This window comes from Thermobia domestica, chromosome 18 (genome assembly GCF_964235325.1).
Source record: "Thermobia domestica chromosome 18, izTheDome1.hap1.1, whole genome shotgun sequence".
Lineage (NCBI taxonomy): Eukaryota > Metazoa > Arthropoda > Insecta > Zygentoma > Lepismatidae > Thermobia > Thermobia domestica.
The window spans coordinates 28,489,608-28,514,910 of record NC_137471.1 but is presented as its reverse complement, the minus strand read 5'-3'; positions in this window follow the sequence as shown (position 1 = coordinate 28,514,910).

Here is a 25,303-nt window from a genome sequence, read left to right as displayed (position 1 = left end):
TTCTGATGATCGGATGTCGTATGAATTGCAAATGGGATTGCAAAGCATCCATCGCAAGGTAAATGGGACGAGAGAGAGAGCAAAATAAAACAGAATTGGATTTGGTATAAATTAGAACTTTCAATTGACCACAATTCTCCTGTTGATGACAGATAAATTGGAAACCGAGGCCTGAAAGTGTGATCTTATGAATGCAACTTGGGTTCTCGATGGTGGGAAATGAAATAAATTACTGCGTAGAACACTCATGTGTTTTTCGTCCTGCGTTAAAATTAAAAGGTATATGTGTCTTACTGTGAATCCTGTGCTTGTTTAACGTTATTTTTAGTTTTAAAAATGTGAGAAGAAAAAGAATAATAACATTAAACTTTAAATAAAAATACATTTTCAATCAGATGCGGCTTCACGGGTTGTACATAGGTTGCATACATGTATATTCATGTTTAAGCCAATCAAAATTTAACCATCTATAATTTGCTGATTTAATATATTTTTCAGAGCCACGGTAGTGTATTTGCTGAGACGTCTACCTGCTGCCAACTTACAGACTATGGTTCGATTCCTAGTGGGGGTGAGAAATGTTCTTCGTTCTACCCTCATTCCAATACTGAGGTCCACACAGCTTCAGCGTCAGCAGCAGCTATTCTCGTTTCTCTGAGATTCACACAGCCTCTTTCAAATTGGTACTTTGGTTAATCTGGGGGAGTAGAAGGAGATGCCGGGGCGTGGTGATGACAACATTACACTCATGAATACCAAGGTCAGAGAATTGTGGGGCCTTTATTTCCACACAGTCCTTAGGCCTTTATAGTCTGTATTGAAAGAGAAAAACCTTTAATTTTTATTATTTTTTTTTTTTCGTTTTTGTAAACAACAAACTTATAACCTTTGACAATAAAGTTCGATGAATGAAGTCGCTGTGCTCGACTTGGCAACACTGGCGCAACAAAAAGCTGCATACGAGTAGTGACAGGTGCCGTCATTGTGGACCCACCGTTGTTCAGTGAGAGTGAACTGTGGTCTGTGTGAGATTCGTTATACCAATTGAGTGTTAGTGTGTCCGGTTCCAAATTGATAACAGTACAATGAACGAACAAAGGACCAATTTCAAGTTTTGTTTTAAGCTTGGCAAGACACTGAAAGAAAACCATGATATGCTGGTACAGGTTTATGAAGATCAAGCAGTGTCCTTGAAGTGTGTTTACGAGTGGTTCGGTCGTTTTCGAGAAGGGGGGGATAGTGTTTCTGATAACCCCCGTAGCGGAAGGCCGTCAAGCTCTCGCACAGACGAAACATTGAAAAGATGAGGACATTAATCACGAACGATCCCTGATTAACTGTGCGAATGATTGCTGAGGAATTGAACATTAGCCGTGAATCTGCGAGACTTATCCTCACCAACGACTTAGGGAAAAGGAAAACGTGTTGTCGACTCATGTCACATTACTTGACTGATGACCAGAAACACGCAAGTGTTCTTGCCTAACAGGATTTTATCACTATGGCGGATGAAAATCCATATTTCTTTAACGGTATTGTAGCTGAGGATGAATCCTGGTGTGTGAGGTACGATAGGAAACAAAATGCCAAAGCATGGAATGGCGTTCTCCTGCATCACCTCGTAGGAAAAAGTCAAAGCAGAAAAATCACGCATTAAAACGATATTAATCACACTTTTTGACAGTAGTAACACAATCCACAAGGAATTTCTACCTGAGGGAACAACATTGAATGCTGCTACGTACGTTGAAATTTTGAGATAGTTCATGAAACGTGTACAAAGGGTACGAACCCAGTATTCAGAACAAAGTTTACGTTTTCTGGTTCACGACAATGCTCGCCCTCACATAGCCAATATCGTCACACAATTCTTGGCCCAAAAGGGGTGGTGTAAATTGACCATCCACTATACTGGCCAGATCTAAATCCTCCCGACTTCTTTCTGTTCTCATGCACCAAACTCGCGTTGAAAGAAAGAGATTTGACGATATTCCAGACATCTAACGAAACGTGACGAGGTTCCTGAGCACCATTCCGAAAGAAGACTTCTCAACATATTTTCAAGACATGTGCAGCCATGCTTAGCGTTGCATAACTGCGGGAGGGACTACTTTGAATGACAGTAAGGTAAGTTTCATTCATATCGTATCTACTTTCTATTTACAGGATTATTCACCGAACTTTATTGTCAGAGGTTGTATATAAAGTGTACACTTTTGTCTAGAGAGGTCAATTACAACTGGAGTCAGTGATCTCGAAAAAGAAAAAGGGTGTCACAATTGCTGTTGCCATTGAGTTATCGGTTGATGTCCTCATCCGTCCAGAAATTTCTCTAGCCTCCATGACTCTCGTCTCTCTCAACTTATACATAGATCATACCATTATCGTTAGGCGGTTCCATGCAATCGGTAAGATGAAGAATTTGGACTCAATGGGTCCTACATGAATCGACATGTTCGACAAGAATCACCACCTGGAGGTATGACGAAAATCGCCATCTGGAAGGTACCACATGAGTTGACACCAGCAAACAAAAATCGCCATCTAGAGGTGTGACAGGAATCGCTATCTGGAAGATACCACATGAGTTGACACCAGCAAACAAAAATCGCCATCTAGAGATGTGACAGGAATCGCTATCTGGAAGATACCACATGAGTTAACACCAGCAAACAAAAATCGCCATCTAGAGGTGTGACAGGAATCGCCATCTGGAAGATACCACATGAGTTGACACCAGCAAACAGAAATCGCCATTTAGAGGTGTGACAAGAATCGCCATCTGGAAGATAGTACATGAGTTTACACCAGCAAACAAGAATTGCCAACTGAAGGTGTGACAAGAATCGACAGCTGGAAGGTACCACATAAATTGACACCAGCAAAACAAAGTTGTCATCTAGAGATGTGACAAGAATCGCCAGCTGGAAGGTACCACATAAGTTGACACCAGCAAGCAAAAATCGCCATCTAGAGGTGTGACGGGAATCGCTATCTGGAAGGTGCCATATGAGTTGACACTGAACAACAAAAATTGCAACTGGAGGTATGCTAGTCTCTTAACGTGAGGAATAACTGGGAAAGCATCGGATTATTACTTCAGAGGAAAAATGGATTTGGTATGATAATTGTGAACAATGATTGCATCAAAATCAACGTCCAGGATGGTTTCGTGAACTACCCTTTCACCCACAGAAGGTTTTGTTGCTCGTATGGTGATAAATGGTAGGAATGATCCATCGTATCTTTCCCATGCAAGGTTCTTAGTGCGCTGAACTTCATGAAATGCACTATAAACTTGTTCGTAAGTATTAAGTAGTGATCAATAATCATATTGACATGCTGGACGAGAATGTTTGTTCTCTAGTCATGCAAAGAATGGTACAGGCTTTCCATATGTTACAGTATGAAACCTTCCATCATCCACAGTATCCCCCCCCCCCAAATCTCTCCCACTGACTACCACCTCCTATGTTATCTCAATTTCTTCTTGAGACTATCCTCGATAATCGGACCATGCAACTTACGGTTGACGACTTCTCTGCTAGCCACCGAACTCAAGTATTCGCTAAGTGAGATGGCAAAAATGAGTTGTGGTTGCAAAGCGCAACTATTTTCAATAAACATATATTTGTAGTTTTCGTTTTCTTTCCTTTGTATTTTGAAAATAGCGCACCTAAGGTGGGCATTCCATTCACACCAAATGAAAGCTCGTCTTAAAAATCATATTTACCGAATGTGTTCTCTTTCATCCTTTGCAACTTTGAAGCTAAATCTAAGATGACGGCCATCAAGATAGTCGCTAAGATTAGCTATCCCTAACTGATGGATACCTGTACTGAGTTCTCTCTTCTCACTCTGGCTATGCCTTGGATAAAAGTAAGTTATTACTCAGTATATAATACTAGGGTCAATTACTCATTTGCTGAGTAAAAATAAGAAAAATATCTTTCGCTAGTCAGTCACTTTTTACTATTATTGAAGTGCTCTCTGATGTCGGTCATTTTCCATCATTTTTGTATATATCTCCCTCCTCGGCATCTAAGTTAAACCGTCAAAATGAAATGAAAAGAAAAAACATCATAGGCCCAATCCTCATCTATGTTGACAATTTGATTGAGATCGGCCGGGTGCTTCAAGAGTTATTAAGTTGCAAAAGGCAGTCACTTTCAGTTTCGATCATTTCTAAATATCCTCCTAGGGGGCGCGGTGGCTCAGTGGTAGAGCGTTCACCACTGCTCCGGTGCTTGGGGTCCCTGGTTCGATTCCAGCTCGCCCTCTTGTTGGACTTTGTGGTGGACAAACACCGTGGTCGTAGGTTTTCTCGAGGTTCTTCCGTTTCCTCTCACTATCTTCATTCCACCATTTCATTCATTTCCCATCATCACCGTCTCCTTTAGCCTAACCGGCATATCCGTCGGACATAAAACTTAAAAATTTCATTTTCATTTTCTAAATATTCTCCCTCCCCTAAGTTGCACCGTCAAAGTGAAATGATTGAAAAACAATCACAGACCCAATCCTCATGTATGTTGAAAATTTGATGGAGATCGGTTGCGTGGTTCAAGAGTTATTAAGTTTATGTATTTTTATATATATCTGCTGCTCCTCCTCCCCTACGTTGCACCGTCAAAGTGAAATGACAAAAAATATCCCAGGAATTGTATGTTGAAATTTTGATTGAGATCGGTCGGGTAGTTCTAGCCGTACGAAATCACAAATATAGTGACTTTCATTTTTAAATATAGATAAAGAAAAATCCGTATCACAAAGTTTGAGACCCGTTTCCTTGTAACGGACACTACCTTGGTTTAATTCTCGAGAAAATGTCTTAAATTGATCAAAGACATTCTCTCCTTGTTTACAGCTATTCTCTTCTTCCACTCTATCACACGGATACTGACCACAGGACTCCAGTTGGCTGCAGTTTGATTTACCAATGTTCTCGTAGTCCAATCCGATTCTCCTTTAATCTTCTTAGGTGGCCATGTAATTTACACGCTCATTTTTCTTTCTTTTTTTTCTACCCAGAAGCACAGTAGAGAAATAGCCGTTAATGGAACAGATGGTCGAATCGCTTCCATCTCTATCGACTACAAACAATTGTGCGTGTTTGGTGTAACTTGGTCGCTTCGAGCCAAGAACTAAGATGAGCAATGTTCTGTATTTGAATAGCAAAAAGTATTTGGCTATTACTATGAGTTCAATTCTGGATAACTAATGTAATCTTCTAACTAACTAACTAACTAACTAACTCTATGGCCTATAGAACCCGGAGGTTCAATGCCGCGTTCACAAAAGCTCTGACTTCTATCCTTAGCCAATTGGATCCAGTTTCTACTTTGTATTCCAGTCTCTGCCAGATCCATCTTAATATTGTCCTCCCATCTGCGCCTAGGTCTTCCTAATGGTCGTTTTCCGATTGGTCTTCCAGTCAAGACTTCGAAAGGGTTTCTACTTTCTTCCATTCTAGCTACATGACCCGCCCACCTAAGCCTCCTAGACTTCACGATCCTAACAATGTTGAGTGAACCATATAAATTATGTAGTTCCTCGTTATGAAGTTTCCGCCATTCCCCATTCCCGTTCCTCTTGGATCCGAATATTCGTCTCAGAATCTTGTTCTCAAATACTTTTAGTCTATGTTCTTCCCTCAGAGTAAGGGACCATGTTTTGCAGCCATACAAAACAACAGGCATGCACACCGTTTTGTATATTTTAAGCTTCAAATTCCTCGACAGAATTCGCGACGACAAGAGATTTTGAACCGAATAGTAACACGAATTCCCTGCTTTCAGTCGACATTTAATTTCTTCCTGAATATGATTTTCCTCTGTTAATATTGATCCTAGATATTTGAAACTATCCACTTTATCAAAAGTATTATTTAATATTTTAACGTAATGTAATCTTCTATCTAATATAAATAAAATAAAGAATTTGTTTGTGTTGTCTGTTTGTGTGCAGCCTGAGGACTAGACAAGTGGAACGAGAGTTACCACATTTTGAACACGATCCACGCCCCAGACCAAAACGAAGAGTTTTTTTATTTTTACAAAATTCGAACCAGGGGTTCACAGGACGGCATTTACCGGAACATGTAAAAGTAGTAGAAAATGACTTATATTAGTGTCAAATTCTTAGTTTTCTCAGTCGCTGATATCAATGATGAAACTCCGATCTCATTAACTTCCAACTTCACCCCATTAGGCTTCGGATCGGGGGGTCACCGAGGTAGGGGATACCCAGACATGTAAAAATAAACCCAAATGACCAATATTCATGTCAAATCCATAGTTTTCGCGGTCAGTGGTGAATGGTGATACTTTCACAAGCGTTGACTTCCAAATAAAGCCCCATCGGCTGGGGACCAGAGGCTTTTTTTTTTAAAATTCGAACCAGGGATCTCAGGGGGTGTTTATCGGGATATGTAACAGTAGTAGAAATTGACCAATATTTTTCTTTCATTGTTCAGTTTGTTTATATAGATATTTTATATGACTCATGCGAAGAATGGGTATTTCAACTAGTAAATATATAAAATTTAGTACAGTGTACATTTATTGCCTTCTCTTTACAGAAATTAAATAAAATAATTGAAAACTTTCAAGAAATAATGTAAAATGTTGCATCATTTCTTGAAGTTCTAATGATTTCAGGAGTTTGTATAAACGTCTTTATATGTATGCAGTGCCGGATCCAGGATTGTCTAAGGTGGGTGCATCAAAATAACCAATCACACTGAAACTTTTCAAAATGACATGTGACAATGTTCTTTATCCCTGACGACACTGATCCATAGAACTAAGAGAAATATTTTAAAGGGGGTCGCAAGTGCTATGCAGGAAAAATGTTCTTCTCCCCTCCTGGCTTCTGTTTTCTTACCTACTTGCCAAATGCTATGTTGTTTTGCTTGGTGAATCCTTTTTCTTCAACCTTTTGAAAATCGACTTGCTTTTGTTTTAAGTCTCAAACGGAAACATGATGACAGAAAGTTTCGGAAAGAATTGGTATTTTTACTGCTAGCTTCTCTTTTTAGATAGTGTATATTTACAACGAAGGGGGGTGCACGTGCACCTTTGCACCCCCTCCCTAAATCCGGCCCTGTATGGATGGATATCTTATGCTTATTTTTGCATAATATCTTGCTCAAAAGAGGGGACTAAAACTTTAAAAAAAATATGCATTAGCCACTGCTCTTTGCGGCTTTCACTTAAAAATATTGATTTTTTTAAATTTTCGGGAGGGGCTACAGCCTCATCAGCCCCTCCGCCATTGTGGACTGGTATTGAAACAGAGAATTCATTAAAAATGTTTTCCTGTCAATGTTTGTTTAACTTTTAAAGTAAGCAAACAGAATTTTTTTTTGCTTTTAGTTTACCGCATATGTTTGCTTAACACAGTATCCATATATGCATGGTTTGGTGTGACGCAGACTACTGAGTTGGTCAATGCAGCTCATCAGGTGGGCAATTTCGTTTACGACTGAGGATTACGCGCGATTTACGACCATTCATGAAAGTGTCTTTTTTTATTTTTATTTTTTTAAAAATACGAATTGAATGTTTCATTACGTGTGAGTTGAGTATACGTGTGTGTTACCACCGTTATTGTAGTTTCGAACAGCAGATGAAAAGTTTTACGCTAACGGTATAAATTTCCCATAAAATGGCATTGGAAAGATATTGCGTAGTTTCAGCTCGCTCGCAATTTCCGTGCAGCATAAGCCTCTATTTGATGGATTAGGAGACGTTTATTCCATGTTAGTGTCTTGAAATAAGTACACATCCAGGATTATACGTGGTAGTGTAGTAAGTGTTTGCAAACTAAATTAAAATTCAGAATTTAATTAAAATACATTTTTCTTACGTTTACAAGATTTAACTTGCAGTTTTATCAAATAAATTGCAAGTAGGTTTCTTGATTGTTGGAATATTCTATTTCTGAAAGTTAAAATAAAATCCTATTTCTATATGTCCAATAATACCGTTCTCTAGTTAAAATAAAATCCCATAAATAATAAAGATTCGTAAACAGTGATTTTTGTGAGATCTATGCGCTACCATATACAATCGGTCATATGACATAAAAGAATATAATGAATTATGCCTTTTCAGATGTAAAACCCATCCTAGTAGCAAAATCGGTTGGCCCAACGTTGGGAAAATGGTGGCGATGCGACATACCAACGGTGGTCCAACGGCAGGTTTGGCCACTTCGGAAAAACCATTTCCCAACCAAAAGAGCGGTTCCCCGACATTTAGCCAAGGCTAAAGTAATGTATTTCTTGCTTGGGAAAACAGTCAATTCTAGTATCGTTGCGTGAAGGTCGGGAGAATAGTTGGTTGGCCAGCCATACATTTAACCAATGTTGGGCCAACGTAAGTTTTTCCGCTGTTGGCTAGCACCAACCCTCAGTTTTGACCAAATCCTACTCAATCCCCAACGATGGGTCTTGCTACTATGCGGGTTAATACGCTCTTGTTGTCCCCTAACTCTCCATCTCCCAATAAACAATGAATTTCAAATATATATATTTCTATTTACTGAATAGGGAGGTGGTATTCTTGTTATTCTTTGTATTTCTATACATGAAGAAACTTTTCTATTTTGATCGAGCTTTCGGATCAATCATGGGCAAACTAGATCCGCGGGCCAGACACGACCCCTCTTCGAAAAATTCTATCCGACCCGCCACATAATTACTAATCTGACGAACCGAAGAAGAAAAATTAAGGAAAAATATTTTTGGATTATTTTTTTATTCTTCTTCTCTACCCTTCCTGTATGTTTAGCTTAGTGGTCAGATTAGCATATTTCCTTACGTAAGATAGTGGACGGTTATGTTAACATTTGGGATTGAGGCACTGGCTGCTAGTGAACATTTTTCAGTATGTCTTTTTAATGTGGAGTATGGAACAGTAAAAATTGGGCTTGCTACTTAAATTAATACAGTTGTAACACTGGACTCAAACATTTGTCTCAATACCTTAAAATTAGCGTTTTACAAATAATGCAAAAAACCTACGGTCCCAATTTTGGTATCTCATCCCCAGAAAGTTATGTTTCTGCTATGTTTGCTTCATTCTATATATGTATACTGAATATAAAATCCGTGCTAAGTGGCAAAAATGGAAAAAAGTTCGGTTCAATGTAAAAAATGTGGCCTATGTGCCTAACCAGGGGCGGATCCAGGACCGACTTCTGGGGGGTGGCGGTGGGTTGTCATACTGCTACTTTTAAGGAATCCAAACTTTGGGATGGGTTTTATTTATATAGGATATATAAAATAAGAAAGTTTCCTCTTCTGGTGGGGCGATCGCCCCGACTGTCCCCCCTGGATCCACCCCTGGTGCCTAACACTACTCAGTGAAAAACTGGCTATCTATTTAGTGGTATTCACTGTGGAAGTAGTTCAAATAATCCCCAGAAGAATGAACGTTCCTGTGTATTCCATCAGTTCTAAAGTAACATCTGAACTGTTTACTTAATATTTTTAATTTGGCACTTAACACTGATTTTATATGCAGTCTACATATATGTATCAACAGGTGTTTTCTACAGTAAAAATTCTAAAGAGCCGTAATAGAAACAGACTCACAAATATAAGGGTGTGTTTACTGGCGGGTCTTAAGGTGCAGGTCGCGCCCAAGGGATTATTTGCGTGGACCTAATTTCTAATTAAAAATAGTATAATTATACAGAAGAATGGTAAAAGTATACATTATGGAAACTTTTGGGATAATAGTTGTAGGGAAGAATCATTAAATTTGAGAGGTTGCGGCAAATTCTCGGAGGGGGATAAGAACCCCTGGGCAAATGATCTATAATTTTTTCACATTTGAGAATCATTGTATCTCAGTTCGAACCTGAATATGAGAAACATTTAGAAATGCAATTACAACTTTATTCACCACGTTTTCTCCTCATAATGTCATAATGATTAATAGAGCTTAGTATTACAAAGATTTTTATAAAATGCAAAATTGTTCCCCATGCTGTAAACGTCGCCAACACCTAGTGGCTCACTTGACGATGAATGTAGATCGTCGATATAGCGACGCGTGGAACGATTGTCAGTAATGTGTCACTGGTGGCTGGGTTTCGTCGAGTCGAAACAGATATCTAGAGTCGAGGTGTTGAAGTTACCACCACGTTGCAGCGAGGACTTCATTTTGGTCCACGCTCTTTCGATTCGTCGAAGAGAATCGCGAAGGGACCAACACGAACTATCGCCAGTCATGTGCATGCAGTTGTTATTATATATTATGTTTTCATGACAAAGTGTTCCTAAAATGAGCTCCGTGGTCAAAAGTGACCCCTGCCTCTACATTATGAGGTGAAAATATTCATATTATTGTATGAATTTAGATGGTAATTGTCGCCGATCATTAAAAAGTGAATATGCGAGAACTATGAGATAAGGTAAATAGATGCACGTCATTTTGTTATAAAATTACATGACGAACGCATATTATCTGATCCCAAACGGTTATCGTTGAATATACACTGTTAAAGGAGCACTCTCATTAGCCAAATTAAAAAGACCTCTATGATTTATTCTTCTACAAGCGAGAATTTCCGAAGAACATCCGCCTAGCAATCATAAGGTTGGAGGTTCGCGCCCACCCCTGGATGATTTCTTTTGTTTTTTAAATAGTGTTTCTCAGACTTGTCTTCATGTAATCACATCACGCACATAGGCGATTTAACATATTTTGGAGGAATAATTTTGTGATTCGTTGGCGTTTCGTCGCATCTCTATCGCTGGTGGTATAATTCACAAAACGGAAGTGAGGCCACCGCGGATCGTCTCTGCGGGGCCGCCAATTTTTGGCGAAATGTCGCTAATTGCCATCGGTGGTCCACCGGTGTTTACGGCATGGTGTTGTTTCTATCAAATTGCACTTTCCAGACTAAAGTGTTTCTTATAAAGTTACTAGGTCGTATCTTACCCTAATTGAAAACACACCTTGGCACTAAGACTGTCATCAATCAACTTAGGAACGCCAAAATCTATCGATTCGACACTAATATCGGTCGTTTTCGACCATTTTATATGTATCCCGCTCCCCCTAAGTGTGCAGTGAGAAAAAAAAATGTATGTAGCGTACGTAAAATCTTATGTTACATTTGTAAATCCTGTAGTTTTTGGACTTAACGTACAACAAACGTATAACTGAAAACGCATGTTTTATAATACTTCGTGTATAAGTGTTCCATCTGTACATACTTTCCGTATGAAACAATATAGGCGGTCGGGATCTCACATACAAATGGACGTATATAACATATAGCTGACGAAGGTAACTTACATATATGTAATATAAGTAAGACTGTTAGATATCAGACATCCTGCAACGGCATGATGTAATATCTAAGGGCAATGCCTATGTAGTAAGCAAGTGGATTCCGTTTATTTGTACAATATAAAGCTGTCCGGAGAACGGATTTTTCTCAGTGTGTTAGGGGGATCTTACTCCAACAGTACCAGTACTCTTTCTCAGACTGTAATTAATGTGTGTATCAAGTCTAGTTAAAGTTGCTCCAGGCGTTCCAGAGTTACGCTGGAACATACACACATAATTTAAGCTTGTAAAGTTTGCTCATATATAAAGCTTTCCCTTCCTGTTTCAGACTTTATTGAAAGTTGCAGCAGCATCAACCGACTAACAAGGAACATCGTCTTAGTGATCCAAGCCGATTTTGATGAAATTTGGCAGGGAGATACTATACAGGAAATAAACGAATACGTGTTATTTTTTTATTTTCTGCGGAAAAACGGTTTGAGGGGGCAAAAGCCCCCACCCAAAATTTTGAAAGTGGGCCCCCGAAGCGCAAGAACAAGTGGACTGAAGCAAATGAAATTGTACACACATACACTAGACATAAAATAAGGGAATACGTGTTTCATGTTTTCCGGGAAAAATCAGTCGGGTGGGGCACAGACCCCTCCAAACGTATAAACACGAAATCTAAAAAGGGATAGTAAGTGTAATGCAAAAGTACCTCAAGCACATGCAGAATTGGACTATCATTACTGTGAAACTTTTATTGAGTGAACACACTACCTGTCAGTATTACTAGACGTACATTTCTATGTATGGACAACATGCAAGGTGTTTGCAACACGCGTTACTATACATACTAAATGTACAGACTGTGGGAAAAGATTGTGTGGTCCACACAGAAATAAATTAGGATCTACACTTCATGCTTCATAATTTGTTTACCTTCAACATATCCACCTTCCCTCAATGTCAAAGCCCACCTCATGGCAACTACAGGGTTTGTATGATAAGTAATGAGACCAGGTCTGGAAACATTGTTTTATTGATCTGATCTGTACAGGGACTTAAAAGCTTTCGAAGTACTCTCCTCTTGTGTCGATGCACTTCTGCAATCGATGTTTCCACGCTGCAAACGCCCCCTGGAAGTCAGCAGCCGGCATGTCCTTTAGAAATGTGGTCACGGCTGCTTGGATGGCTGTGACGTCTGCAAAACGGGTTCCTTTCAAGCGTGGCTTCAGCTTCGGGAAGAGGAAGAAGTCGGCCGGGCTCACATCTGGGCTGTAGGGTGGTTGTGGAAGGACTTCCACCCCAATCCGGGTCAAAAAGGAGGTCACTAAGAAGGCGGTGTGGGCAGGGGCATTGTCGTGATGCAACTTCCACCGGCTAGCGATCGCCGGTCTTTTCCGCTTGACGCTCCTGTGCAGTCTCTCAAGGACTTGTTTGTAGAAGGCGGCGTTGACGGCTTGTCCTTGGGGTACAAACTCCTTGTGGACCACCCCCACATTGTCAAAAAAAACAATCAACATTGTTTTCACCTTTGACTTCGACATTCTGGCCTTCTTGGGGCGCGGGGACGCAGGAGTGTGCCACTCCGCGCTTTGACGTTTCGTTTCAGGGTCGTACTGGAACACCCACGACTCGTCACCTGTTATGACGTCATCTTCAAAGTTAGGGTCACTGTTCATGAGGTTCAACAGTTCCTGACAACAATCAACACGTCGTTGCTTTTGTTCGTCAGTCAACACTCGCGGCACCAGTTTCGCACAGATTTTTCTCATTCCCAATTGTTCCGTCACAATCCTGTGCACTGTTGTGTGGTTCATATCGAGTTCATCAGCAATCAATCTCAACGATAATCGACGGTCTGAGTTCAGGAGATCCCTCACTTTTGCCACAGTTTCGTCCGTAGTCACTGTTGTCGGGCGTCCAGCCCTCTCCAGATCCTCAACGCTTTCCCGGCCGTTCCGGAACGCACTGTGCCAACGAAACACCTGGGCTTTGGATAGGGCTTCCTCTTTGTAGGCCTCCGTGATGAGAGAAAGCGTCTGAGTAGCCGTTTTCCCCAGGCGAACGCAAAATTTGATCGCATAACGCTGTTCGATGGAACCCTCCATGTTTGTTGATTTTCCGCCGTGACAAGAATGTTCACAAGGGCTTTGTCCAAGGCTTGTCCGCGCTCCACTAAGGCTCCGAGCCAACTGACGCGCGGTGCGTTGCTTTGCTCGGACCCCCCCCTACATCCTCCATCACCGACAAACCCGCTCCAGCGACACGCGCGCCGCGCCGCGGCGCGGCGAGTCTCATTACTTATCATACGGACCTTGTACTCCTGACTAGTAGATTACATGCCACAATCCACACTTTACTTGTAACAGAGAATACTTGCCTTGAAAGAGCATGGTATATCGGTAGATATGTTCACAAAACATATCCATTATATGTATGGATATAGGGAAACTTGGGAAACAGATCGTCTTACTAATCGCTAGAAGTTGAACTTGACTGTCATTGTGGGCCATACAACAGCTGCAGTTAACGTAGGTTCACGAATGCCAAACTATTATGGCCAGTACATTTCTCATAGAGTTCAATAATTACAACATGCTGGACATACGTGTGTATCCTGCATTCTTTGTCCTTTTGCAGCTCAAATGTCTATATGTACTTCATTCGCTTACTTTTTCCAATCATCTCGTTTCTGATGCTGACTGCCAAATTATTTCGCGGCCCGTTTCGGCTACCAAACAGTTTTTCTGTACAAAATAACCCCCCGTATTCGCTTATGTTTTTGTGTTATGTGTGTATTGTTCCTACACGGAGTTTGGTTACAATTCTGCATGTGCTTGAGGTACTTTTGCATTACACTTACTATCCCTTTTTAGATTTCGTGTTTATACGTGTGGAGGGATCTGTGCCCCACCCGACTGATTTTTCCCGGAAAACACGAAACACGTATTCCCTTATTTTATGTCTAGGGTAGATGTGTACAATTTCATTTGCTTCGGTCCACTTGCTCTTGTCCTTCGGGGGCCCACTTTCACAATTTTGGGTGGGGGCTTTTGTCCCCTCAAACCGTTTTTCCGCAGAAAATAAAAAAAAACACGTAGTCGTTTATTTCCTGTGTAGTATCTCCCTGCCAAATTTCATTAAAATCGGCTTGGATCACTAAGATGATGTTCCTTGTAAGTTATTGTCGGTAACGGATCTAAAACAACCCACTTCAGTTCGCGACTTTACAAAGTGATATTGTTGAATACACGTTTATACGGCACGATTAGTCGAAAACGGGAAAAGCATATTATAATATGTAATGCAGAAACTCTTACATGGTAAACTTCAAGTACAATAAATTAATTTATTCTACAATATATTACTATGGGGCAGCGCTTTCGCCATCGCTGCTGAAAATACTGAAACTTTCCGAGGTCACAAGCAATTTGGTTAAAATTGTTGTTTCAGAGGAGATCTTATGCGTTTGCGGTTAAAAAATAATGAAAATACACCACTAGATTTGTAAAAGCAAAAGAAAACCAAAGACGTAGTACACTAGACAGTATTGTTTTGCTTGCCATACCGTTATCACAACTCATCTAACTGCTTTCAATTTGCAACTGTGGATAGATTTAGCATTTTTTTTGGGGGGGGGGTCTCTAAACAGCGGCATACCATAAGCAGATAGGTGAGTTGTGGTAAAGGTATCACATGCAAAATTATATTGTCTAGTGTACTACGTCTTTGCTTTTCGATTATTTTTATCTGTTATGAAGATATTGAAGAAAAACTCTAAAATTTGCGGCAGTTTAATTTTGCTGTCGTGAAGAGTCTTAAGCTCAGCACCCAGATGCCCTTGGGTACTAATAAATATCTTGCCACTCATTCGTTGTAATCATAAGCTGCGAAAACATAAGACTTATTTCTAATGCACTTGACCAATCTTCCGATGCACGGTGCATCTTCTTAATGAAATGACGTGTCTTTTATCTAGTACTTTCTATAGAAAACAGGTACTACATGTTCAACTCAATATAATATCCTGATTGATCTCAACCATCTAGTAGAGAACTAACCAACTTTATGGGGTATGGAATATGAAGATTCATTGTTGTATTCACAAAAGCTCTGCATTGACTTCTGTCCTTAGCCAACTGGATCCAGTTTCTGTTCCTATTACTGCGAGATCTTTCTTAATATTATCCTCGTGTCTGCGTCAAGGTCTTTTTCCAATTGAGTTTTCAACTAAAAGTTTTGAAATGAATTCTATTGGCTGATCCAATAAAAATCTCCTACATGTTAAAGGCTAATAAAGCAAAGATAAAAGTATTGCAGATAGAAATTTGTTTAATCAATTTAAAAAAAAAACTGGTATTGAAAACAGTAAGTTTTCTTGTTCAATAAAAAGCAGACTTTGTGGGGAAAACATAAATTTTCACTTATTTCTAACTTCTAATGACTTTCTTGTTCAAGTACCATTTTTGTTTCAGTGTAGTGGATTCTATAGTTAAGATAGTGCGCTTACAACATTCAGTATGTGTGAGTTCTATGTTCTATGTCTGCCTTGATTGGTTTCCAAACTGGCATTGCAGTTGTTATCTGGAAATTTGAGTTATGCAACCCATACATCCCAAATGTAGGTTTGGTTGCCTAAACATTTTGTCAAGTACTATATCTGGAAGTTATACATCTTGATATATGTGTTTTATCAATTGTCTAACTTGTAAGTTCAATCTGGTGGGCAAAAACCATGTACCGTAAACCAAGAGAAAGATATAAAACTATTTTTGTTTCAATATACAATTTTGCATATATTTTATCTTTTGTTCCGAAAACATTTTATCCTAGTTTCAGAGAGTTCAGTTTTCAAGAATGAAAGCCAAAAATCGCTATTCTTACTTAGCATTTGGTGATTAGATTTCTGGGATTTCGAAATCTGTACTATGTTAGTTCGTCTCGTATGACATCTCTCGCCTATCACACTACTCGAAAAATTGGGGAGGAAGAAAGAGACGGAGAAGGAAGGAAGCTGCCTGATACCATTATGTGAGGTACCATCCCGGCATTTGCCTGGTGAATGAGAAAACCCCACTCAAGATGCTGGCCTAAAAATAAGCTTTTGCACTGATTTTGTAGGGATGCACATGAGACAACACGAGACAGAATTTTCCTGACAAGATTCGAAAAATGAAATGAAATTAAATCTTTGAGTTTTACGTTCCATGATTATGCCAGTTAGGCTAAAGGAGACGGTAATGATGAAAAATAAGTGAAGTTGTGGGATGAAGAAAGTGGAAGGAAAGGGGAGAACCCGGAGAGAACCTACGCACACGGTGTTTTTCCACCACAAAAATCGAGCTGGGATCGAACCAGAGACCCCAAGCATCAGAGGTGAACACTCTACCACTGAGCCATCGCGGCACCTCTGACAAAATTTGAGTCGAGACAGGTCTTCCAATAGAGAAATACATTTTTTGCGTCGAGACATCACTCACTTTTACAGCACATTTTCAAGACGAGACAGCTTCAAATCTTTCGCATCCCTACTTTTTCGACCGAGTATTCCTACTGAGTATTGAACTCGGGACTGCTCGCATCAAAGACAATAGCGAGCTTCCTTGTGGGAAAACGGGTAGCGTATACATGCTTTTGGCATGGTAGGACCGGGTTCGATTCCCAGCGGGAGCTCATATGATTCGGATCCCACGGAAAGCTGTAGGTCTATATAGCTCTCATACAGCTTGAAAGGAACGCTAAACCGAAAAAACAAATCAAATGTATGGAAACGTAGAAAAAGTTCATCTACGTGTGGGCTTAACATTGCTAACAGAATGTTTGAAAGGATTTTATAGAATGTTGACAATAGCGACATGCCTCGATAATTATTTTAATTAGTATTACCGCCTTTCTTCTGAACTGGAAAAATGATTGACCCTTCTTTCTGGTATGGCAATTGCTCCTCGTTTCAGATTACGAGAATGAATTTATGTTCTATACCTAAAATTATCTTAGCGGTAACTTCGTCTACATCCGGAGATTTGTGTTTCTTTAATTTCTTTATAGCAATTTATATTTCTGTTCGGTTAGGCTCTGTAATATACTATTTTGCTGTATTCATTTTACTTTCTCCATGAACATTAATTTTTCTTCTCCTGTTTAGCAAATTGTCAAAGAAATCTTTCCATCTATTGAAAATAATATTCATATCCTTAAGAACTGTTTCCCCTCCCCCACACTTTCTGTAATATACTATAAGAGTGAGATTGGTAGCTTTTCTAAAATCTGTTGATACCATTACAGGTGTCCTGAATATTTTTATTTTTACTGCTATCTTCAAGTTCAAAGACTGTAACTTTCAAAATATCACATTCCCTTGTTGTAAAATTTCTGAAACTTTCCTGTCCGATGTGAGCGAAATTTTGTGCAGTTCTATCCAATTCTGAGTCCAAACAGTTTTGCCTATTTCCGCTTTTCTGCTAGCTCAGTGCTTTCTTGCTTGTGCCATGGTTTGTTGCTATGTATTTTCGCTTGCCCCAACTTTTTCTTTTACTGGGAATTTTAAATGCTGTCCCTAATTACTTAAGTAACTTTAACACTGATTGGTAAGTAGACACGTCACCAGTGGCGTACGCAGAACTTCGTCCAGTTCCCAAGTTAATAATATCATGTCAGGTGTCTGTATACCCCTATATATATGATAGATGCCGTGATTTATCTAAAAACACATAAAAGAACAGCTATAATGTATACTGCTACAGAGACAAAAAATCGTATGTGGTCTACGTAAAAACGTAGGTTACATGTGTAAATCCTGTACTTTTTGGACTTAACGTACAGCAAACGTATAACTGAAAACATATGTTTTATAATACTTTCTCTATGAGTGTTTCATCTATACTTACTTTCCGTATGAAACAATATAGGCTGTCAGGATCGCACATAGAGATGGACGTATATAACATATAGATGAACGTATGTAACATACGTATACATATGTAATATACGGAAGACTGTTACATGTCAGACATCCTGTAACGGCATGACGTAACATCTAAGCGGGAAAATTATGTAGCATATGGATAACGTATGCTTCGTACTGATTTCCGTAGTAAACATAAGGATTCCGTATAATTGTACAATATACCACTGTCCGGATAACGGATTTTTCTCAGTGTAACGAGCTAATTTGTTATTGAACTAAAGAATATTTAAGAGAAATATTTTCTGGTCTGGTGTTTCAGTCCAACTAAACCACTGTACTTTTTGGGGGACAATATATTGCTTAAGGTGGTTTTAAACCCAGAAATCCCCCTTTGGGTACACTACTGCATGTTACCGGCTAGGTGATTAAGGTGGCGTTATTTCGGATTTTACCATTGGGACAAGAAAGTTCACGAACATAAAACTTTCACGTTTTTTTTATTTGCATATTAAATACAATTTATTAAAAAAAAACAAGGTAGCTCAAACTCATGTGAAACAATTGTCTATGTACCCTCCCCTAATGACGCCACTAGGTTTTAGTTCAAATTTTTGACAGTGAAAACTTAGCAACACTCTTTTTGAAATTCTAATTGACAGTTCAATTAGTACGGTCAACCTTGTTGCAACTTCGTAATTGGATATCTAATTACAAAGTATTTTTTTTTAAATCTAATTAATTGCTAATTAATAGGATTTCTCCTCAAAATATTTCAACTTCCGTAATTGAAATACTTTCTTAGTATTTCATAACTTTCCATTTCGGCATGTAAAGTATAAACGACCATACTTCCTCATTAAGTTTTAACACTTCAGAGACATCTCGTGTGCTGAGCATATCTACAAGAGAGATACACAAGCACAATAGGGGGGGGGGACGCATAAATATATATCTGGAAAGTTGTATTTTGTGAAGTTAACACAAATGAGTCTAACATTTTTTTGTGGAAGTTTTGAACTGAAGACGTTGTATCAACATTTAGTTTATGGCGAAAAGAGTTACTAACATGGTAGCATAACTTCTTTAATGATGTACTGAGAACTTTCAACTAACAAGGTAAAAAAGAAAAAGCAATATGCTCTAACAGAGACGTAGAATTTGTACTGTGGATGAGGAAGTTGTACGTATTTTTTTTAAATAGAAAATAAACTTGTTTGTATGTAATGTTTACTTTGCTTATTGATAAGAGACCTATTCCTCTCTATTTATAAAATTGGATACAACATCTTTTGATATCTAATTTAATACGCTTGACGGAATCGTTACACGAGATTTGTTAGTGTAACTTCTCTAAATTCCAACTGAGTTTTGAGCATAATCTTCCTCTTGGAAAGAAGGAGGAGAAGGGGGATTTGAAAATAAAAACAAATTAATTTCATTTTGCAGTGTGAAGCTATGGTATATACAATCCATACCCGCCAGTAGGAGGGTGCAGTTGCCTCCACCCCTCCATCCTTGGATTTTCGAAAGATATTCAGTTCTTCGAAAAGAAAATGTTAAAACATACATACTAATGTGCTAACCCACACACTATAGTACATAATATCTGTGTTTGCTGCTTACAGTGTGTTAAGTCCAAAAAAATTGCAAAATGAGTTATCACTGTAGCCAGATTGAAAATTCAAAGAGCTACATGTGGGTTTAAGAGGATAAATCACATTCCATCTCTATGCCAAGTTATATAACATTGTGCCCTCAGGTGTTCAGAAAAAATAAGTCCTTAGTCTGCAAGGCAAAATGTGTTAAGTCCTTCATTGGTACTTACCCCGCTGTTCTTTGAATTCCAAGACGGCAGAGTAGAGTGTTCAGCTACATTCTCTGTGACTCAACACCTATGTTTCCAGTGGCGTATACTGGTTTGAAGGCATGGGTTACCACTGACCTTTTATATTATTATTATTATTATTGTTGTTAATAATAATAATCCTCAAAATATGCATAACAATGAATTTCTTTGAACGTTTTCTTTGAGACCATTAATATTTTACACCGTAAATGAAATTCCATCATACATTTGGGCAGTTAACTTCTCGTGGATTGCATTCGTGAAATGTTAATTTTTACCAATGTCACTTTTCTCAAGAGTCGCCTCTGTTACTGACGTTGGTTGTCATTTCGTACCAGTCTTCGCAAAAATTCTGAGTATAGCAACGTAACGTAAAAATGCAGACAGTCATTACAATTATATCCACTATCGTTACCTGAATCGCAAATTTTACGTTGTGTTAACGCAAACGGTTACAAAATGTGGTCGGTTAATTCCATACAATATTTTTCGTTCATCAATTTGCATCACAAAATATGTATAGTGATTTTGCTATTTGGTCTTAAAGCCATTAGAGTATTCATTTTAGCCTTACAAAAAAAAAAAGTCTATAATCGATTTACTGTGTAACTAAAATAAGAATTGATAATTTCCTTCGTAGCATTTCATTATCCCGCTAAATATTACTCACAATGCTCATCATAGTAATAGAAATTAACACATTCTCCAATCTACAATACTATCTGTGGGTCTTATTTCGTAATGGTTGGCGCAAAATCAGCGAATTCAACTCATTCCAAACAACGCATTAAGTAATTGTAACGAGAATAACAAGAATCTCAAATTAAAACACAAATTTTGCATTGCGTTGACTAATATTGGTTGCATATATATATATATATATATATATATATATATATATATATATATATTAGGGATGGGCAAAACCGGTTTCTAGAGAACCCGGCGACATTTCTGTTTTCTCCAAAATCAGTTCGTTTTTTCATGGAAACTAGTTTCGGTTTTCATCGAACCTAAAAACCTAAAAAACTGTTTTGGAAAACAGATAAAACTATTTCTGTGGAAACGGAATCGGTTCCCGGAGAGCAATGAAACACTAACCGACAATCGGTTTCGGTGAAAACCGAACCGATTTTGACGAAAAACTGGATTATTGAGAATTTTCGAAAACCGGTTTCGATATTCCTAAAAAACAGAAACAGAAAACCGGTTTCGATATTCCTAAAAATGGAAACAGAAAAACCGATTTTGTGCCCACCACTAATATTTAATAAACCCTGTAGCTTTTTTTATTGTAGTTAATAAGGATATGTAGGATGTATGAACTAGCGAGTCTACCCCCCAGATTTTTTTTTTTTTTTTTTACTTAATCGTGTCATAAATTTACGTCAATTTACGTAAAATCCTTTTAGTGGCATTTGCATTCGACACGCTTAATAGGGTCTCTACTTCGTCTAATCATGGATTTTTTTAAAAATGCGATCTTGGTGTATAGATGTAATAAAAATAGGTTGACCTCTGTGTAGTGTAGCGGCTTCTCAAATCGCGGTACATACGTTTTCCCAGTGGCGGCGTAAGGAAAACTGGGGCCCGGGGCCAGTGAACTAGGTTGGTGCCCCTTTCGTGATTCATTTACATAATCATTCTTTCTCTTTGCTCCTCCCCATTTCCCGTTGGTGTGTGTGTTTAGATCATTATAATCTGGGATATATTAAACAAATAGGGCTGACATTCAGCATCCCTGTCTATTTTTTAAATGCTTAGAACCGCCTTCAGGCTGGTATCTACAAATAAAACTGGACCACGATTATCATTGAATATTTTTTTCCTTTTTATTCCTTTTTATTCATTTTTAAACAAAGGACACGATAGAAAAATGATGAGGAATACAAGCAGGCCGGTAGCCAGCCCAAAAATGTACGGGGGCCCGATCCAGTAATATTATAGTTCATCACCATATTATAGTTCATTTGCAAGCCTTCCGTGAAAATTTTAGGGGGGGGCAGCAAAAACTTAGGGGGGCGGCCCTTCTAGATACGGGGCTGGATACAAGTGTAACGGAAACTACAACCCACAACAGAAATAACAATCTTAAGAACAAACAAAACGTAACAATCAAGAATCCAGAATTTATCCTACGCTTATACTATCGTAGTATCAACGCGTACTGATAATACAGTTAACAGACAAATTTACGTACAAAACGTAACAATGAGCTATTGCAAAAATTGCAAATAATAATATGACTGGTGCGATTTTTAAATGTAAGCTCTATGTTTTCTAGAATACTTTTGTTCGGTTCTCGCTTTGATGTTTCTCCTGCGCAAATTTTCATATGGTTAAGTTTATTCATGGTTTCTCCCTTTGACTGAATTTACATTATATGGGTTTTATTTTATTAATTTTTCTTCTTACAATTAGCTCCATTCACTTTAACATTCGGTTTCTTTCCAGTGATAATGTACGATCTATTTAGTCCCGCTGCTTTTGCCGAAATATCAATGAATAGTTAAGCACTAGAATATTTATCTCCTGATTGTCTTTTTTACTATTGTTTCCAGATTTCGCACTTGTTTTATATTTAATAATTCAGTCATGTTTATGTTCTGTCACTTATGACTATTTCCATTACCATTTACTAACATACTTAGTATTAGAATATATTATAACAAACAAAATCCTGAATATATTGAATAATTGGTGATATTATAGATTAAATATGTGAGCACAGAATTCTACTATGGGTTATCCCATCCTACTTTTCATTACCACCTATCACCAGTCAATTGACAAATCTTGACAGTTTTTTTATTACTCTTTTGGTACTTTTGGGGGCGCGGTGGCTCAGTGGTAGAGTTCACCTCCGGTGCTTGGGGTCCCGGACTTTGTGGTGGACAAACATCGTGCTGGTGGGTTTTGCTCCCGTTTCTTCCCACTTTCTTCATTCCACCTTTTCATTCATTTCTCACCATCACCGTCCCCTTTAGCCTAACCGGCATAACCGTGGGACGTAAAACAAAGATTTCATTTTCTTTTGGTTTCTTTTGGTTCTTTTCTTTCTTTGTATTTTTATTACCTTTACTTGAAACATGAAACTACTTTCGACAGTAGTTCCATTACCATATTAGCATATGTTCCACCAACATTCAGAATGATACCTTCCTTGCTTTGCTAGCAGCGAAAGTCTCAACTATATTATCAAAATTCACTGGATGCTATTTCATTTTCGATAGAAAGAATGTCTAGATTCTTGAATCTTTCCTGACATTGTGGAACGCAAGTATGATTTTATCAATTTCATTTTGGTGAAAAACCTTTCACATGATGCGACAGGTACGGGCAGTGTTATCAAAATCTGAAGAACAATTCCCAAACTTTAGTAAATTTCAAGCCCCATTGAAGATACATATTTCAGGATACTTTGTGGTGAAAAGTCAAGTTGTTCTTTAGCTTTTTGAGCACACCTTAGTGAACGGATTAAATCCTTACAATCCTGAAATAATAATAAGCCATCCAGGTCATTCGAGTAGAACAAAACCAAATCAGAACAACATGCTTTTAGTCTTTCCTCACTCTCATAATCTCGCTGATGCACAAAGTTGGCGATAGAACATAGGAATCCAAATCTGTCGTTCAAGTCATGCATCTGAGTGAAATGATCATTTGTTGTCTCATCTCATCTAAAATTTCATTGATAGAGAGCTTCACTTCGGCCTATGAGTTCAGGGGTTCATTCTTTGCTTCTCCAGGCATACATCTCCTTCTACTGTGTGTACCCACAATTATGTTCCATGCCCTGCAACTTCTTTCAGTTGTGATTTCCTTGTCCAGCTCAAGTCTCCAGATATTAATGGTGTTAACCAGGCTCTGTAACTGAATAAGATTTTGATTGAAACTCATATCCTGAGATTGAAGGCATTTTTGAATCCGATCAATATATGAGGGATTTGCAGACCAGAAATATAGTAAAGCGATGAAGTTAAATGACTGGGTGTTTGTAAGAAGAAGACCAGCATCTCTTGTAGTATCAAGCGTTTCAATCGAAGTGTCACGCAGATCTTCCAATGGATCAATTACTTCATCCAATTGACTAGAAATGCCTTTAAAGCTTCTGCTTTTGATCTCCATCTAGTGTCATTTTCACGTTTCAGACCAATCTTTACGTGATTTTGCAGCACATTCCATCGGTGAGTAGATCTAGAGAAGAATACCAACAAACGTTCCATTGCTCTCAACAAAGTCACCGACAGAACGTTAACGTGCGCAGCATGTAAGCCACAAGGTTCAATGAGTTATTGTTACAAGGAACGAAAATGGCCAAAGGACTTATATTCCGTATGGAAGTTTGAACTCCAGAATATTGCCCGGCCATTGTAACCTGATTATCACAAGACTGGTCTCTGGAATCTTAATACCAAGCCCATCACATTGAAGTTTCTTCTTCAGTATTTCAGCAGAAATACTCTAAGCAGTCTTTCTTTCGACAGAAATGAAATCAATAAATGCTTCCCGAACTTGGAACAGAATCACGTTGTATGTCAACAAATCGAATGATTTGTTACAAGTGCTCCATATGAAAACAATCAGGAGTTAAATATAATGCTGAAGTATTTTGATTATTTGAACACTTGTTTTCTTATTGAACATTTTCTTCACTCTAAATTTGTGGGTTGAAATGTTAATTCATACGCCAAAAAACAAGAGCAGAAATGGGGAAACCAGCTAAGCAAAAGGGTTTCGCTCGCTGAAAATTCGACTTGTAAAGGACAAAAGAATAAAGACAGAAGGAAAACAAGTGAATCAGCGACTATAGCGTCTGCACCAAAGAGCTTTTAATTAGGAACAGAATGCTAGTACCCTAATAAAGCATTATATACGTTGATCTCTTCTTTCTACCCTTCTCTTGAACTGATATATGAATAAATAAATAAATAAACAGTGATAGTTTGGGAAGCAGGCCAGCAGACGAGGCCCCATTACTTGCATCATAAGACCTTAGAATGTAAATAACACAATATACTTTGACTTTCATTATATTTTAATCTACACTCAGCTTTTCCTTTAAATTTCTCTGAGGTCATTGAACAGAGTGAAACTTTTATTTTAATCATATTTTAATCCACATACATTTTTTCCTTTAAATTTCTTTGGGGCCCCAAGAGAGTAAAACTTTTATTTTATTTATTTTTCACCTACATTCAACTTTAAAAAAAAATCTTGGGGGCCCCAGAAAGTGAAACGTCTATTTTATTT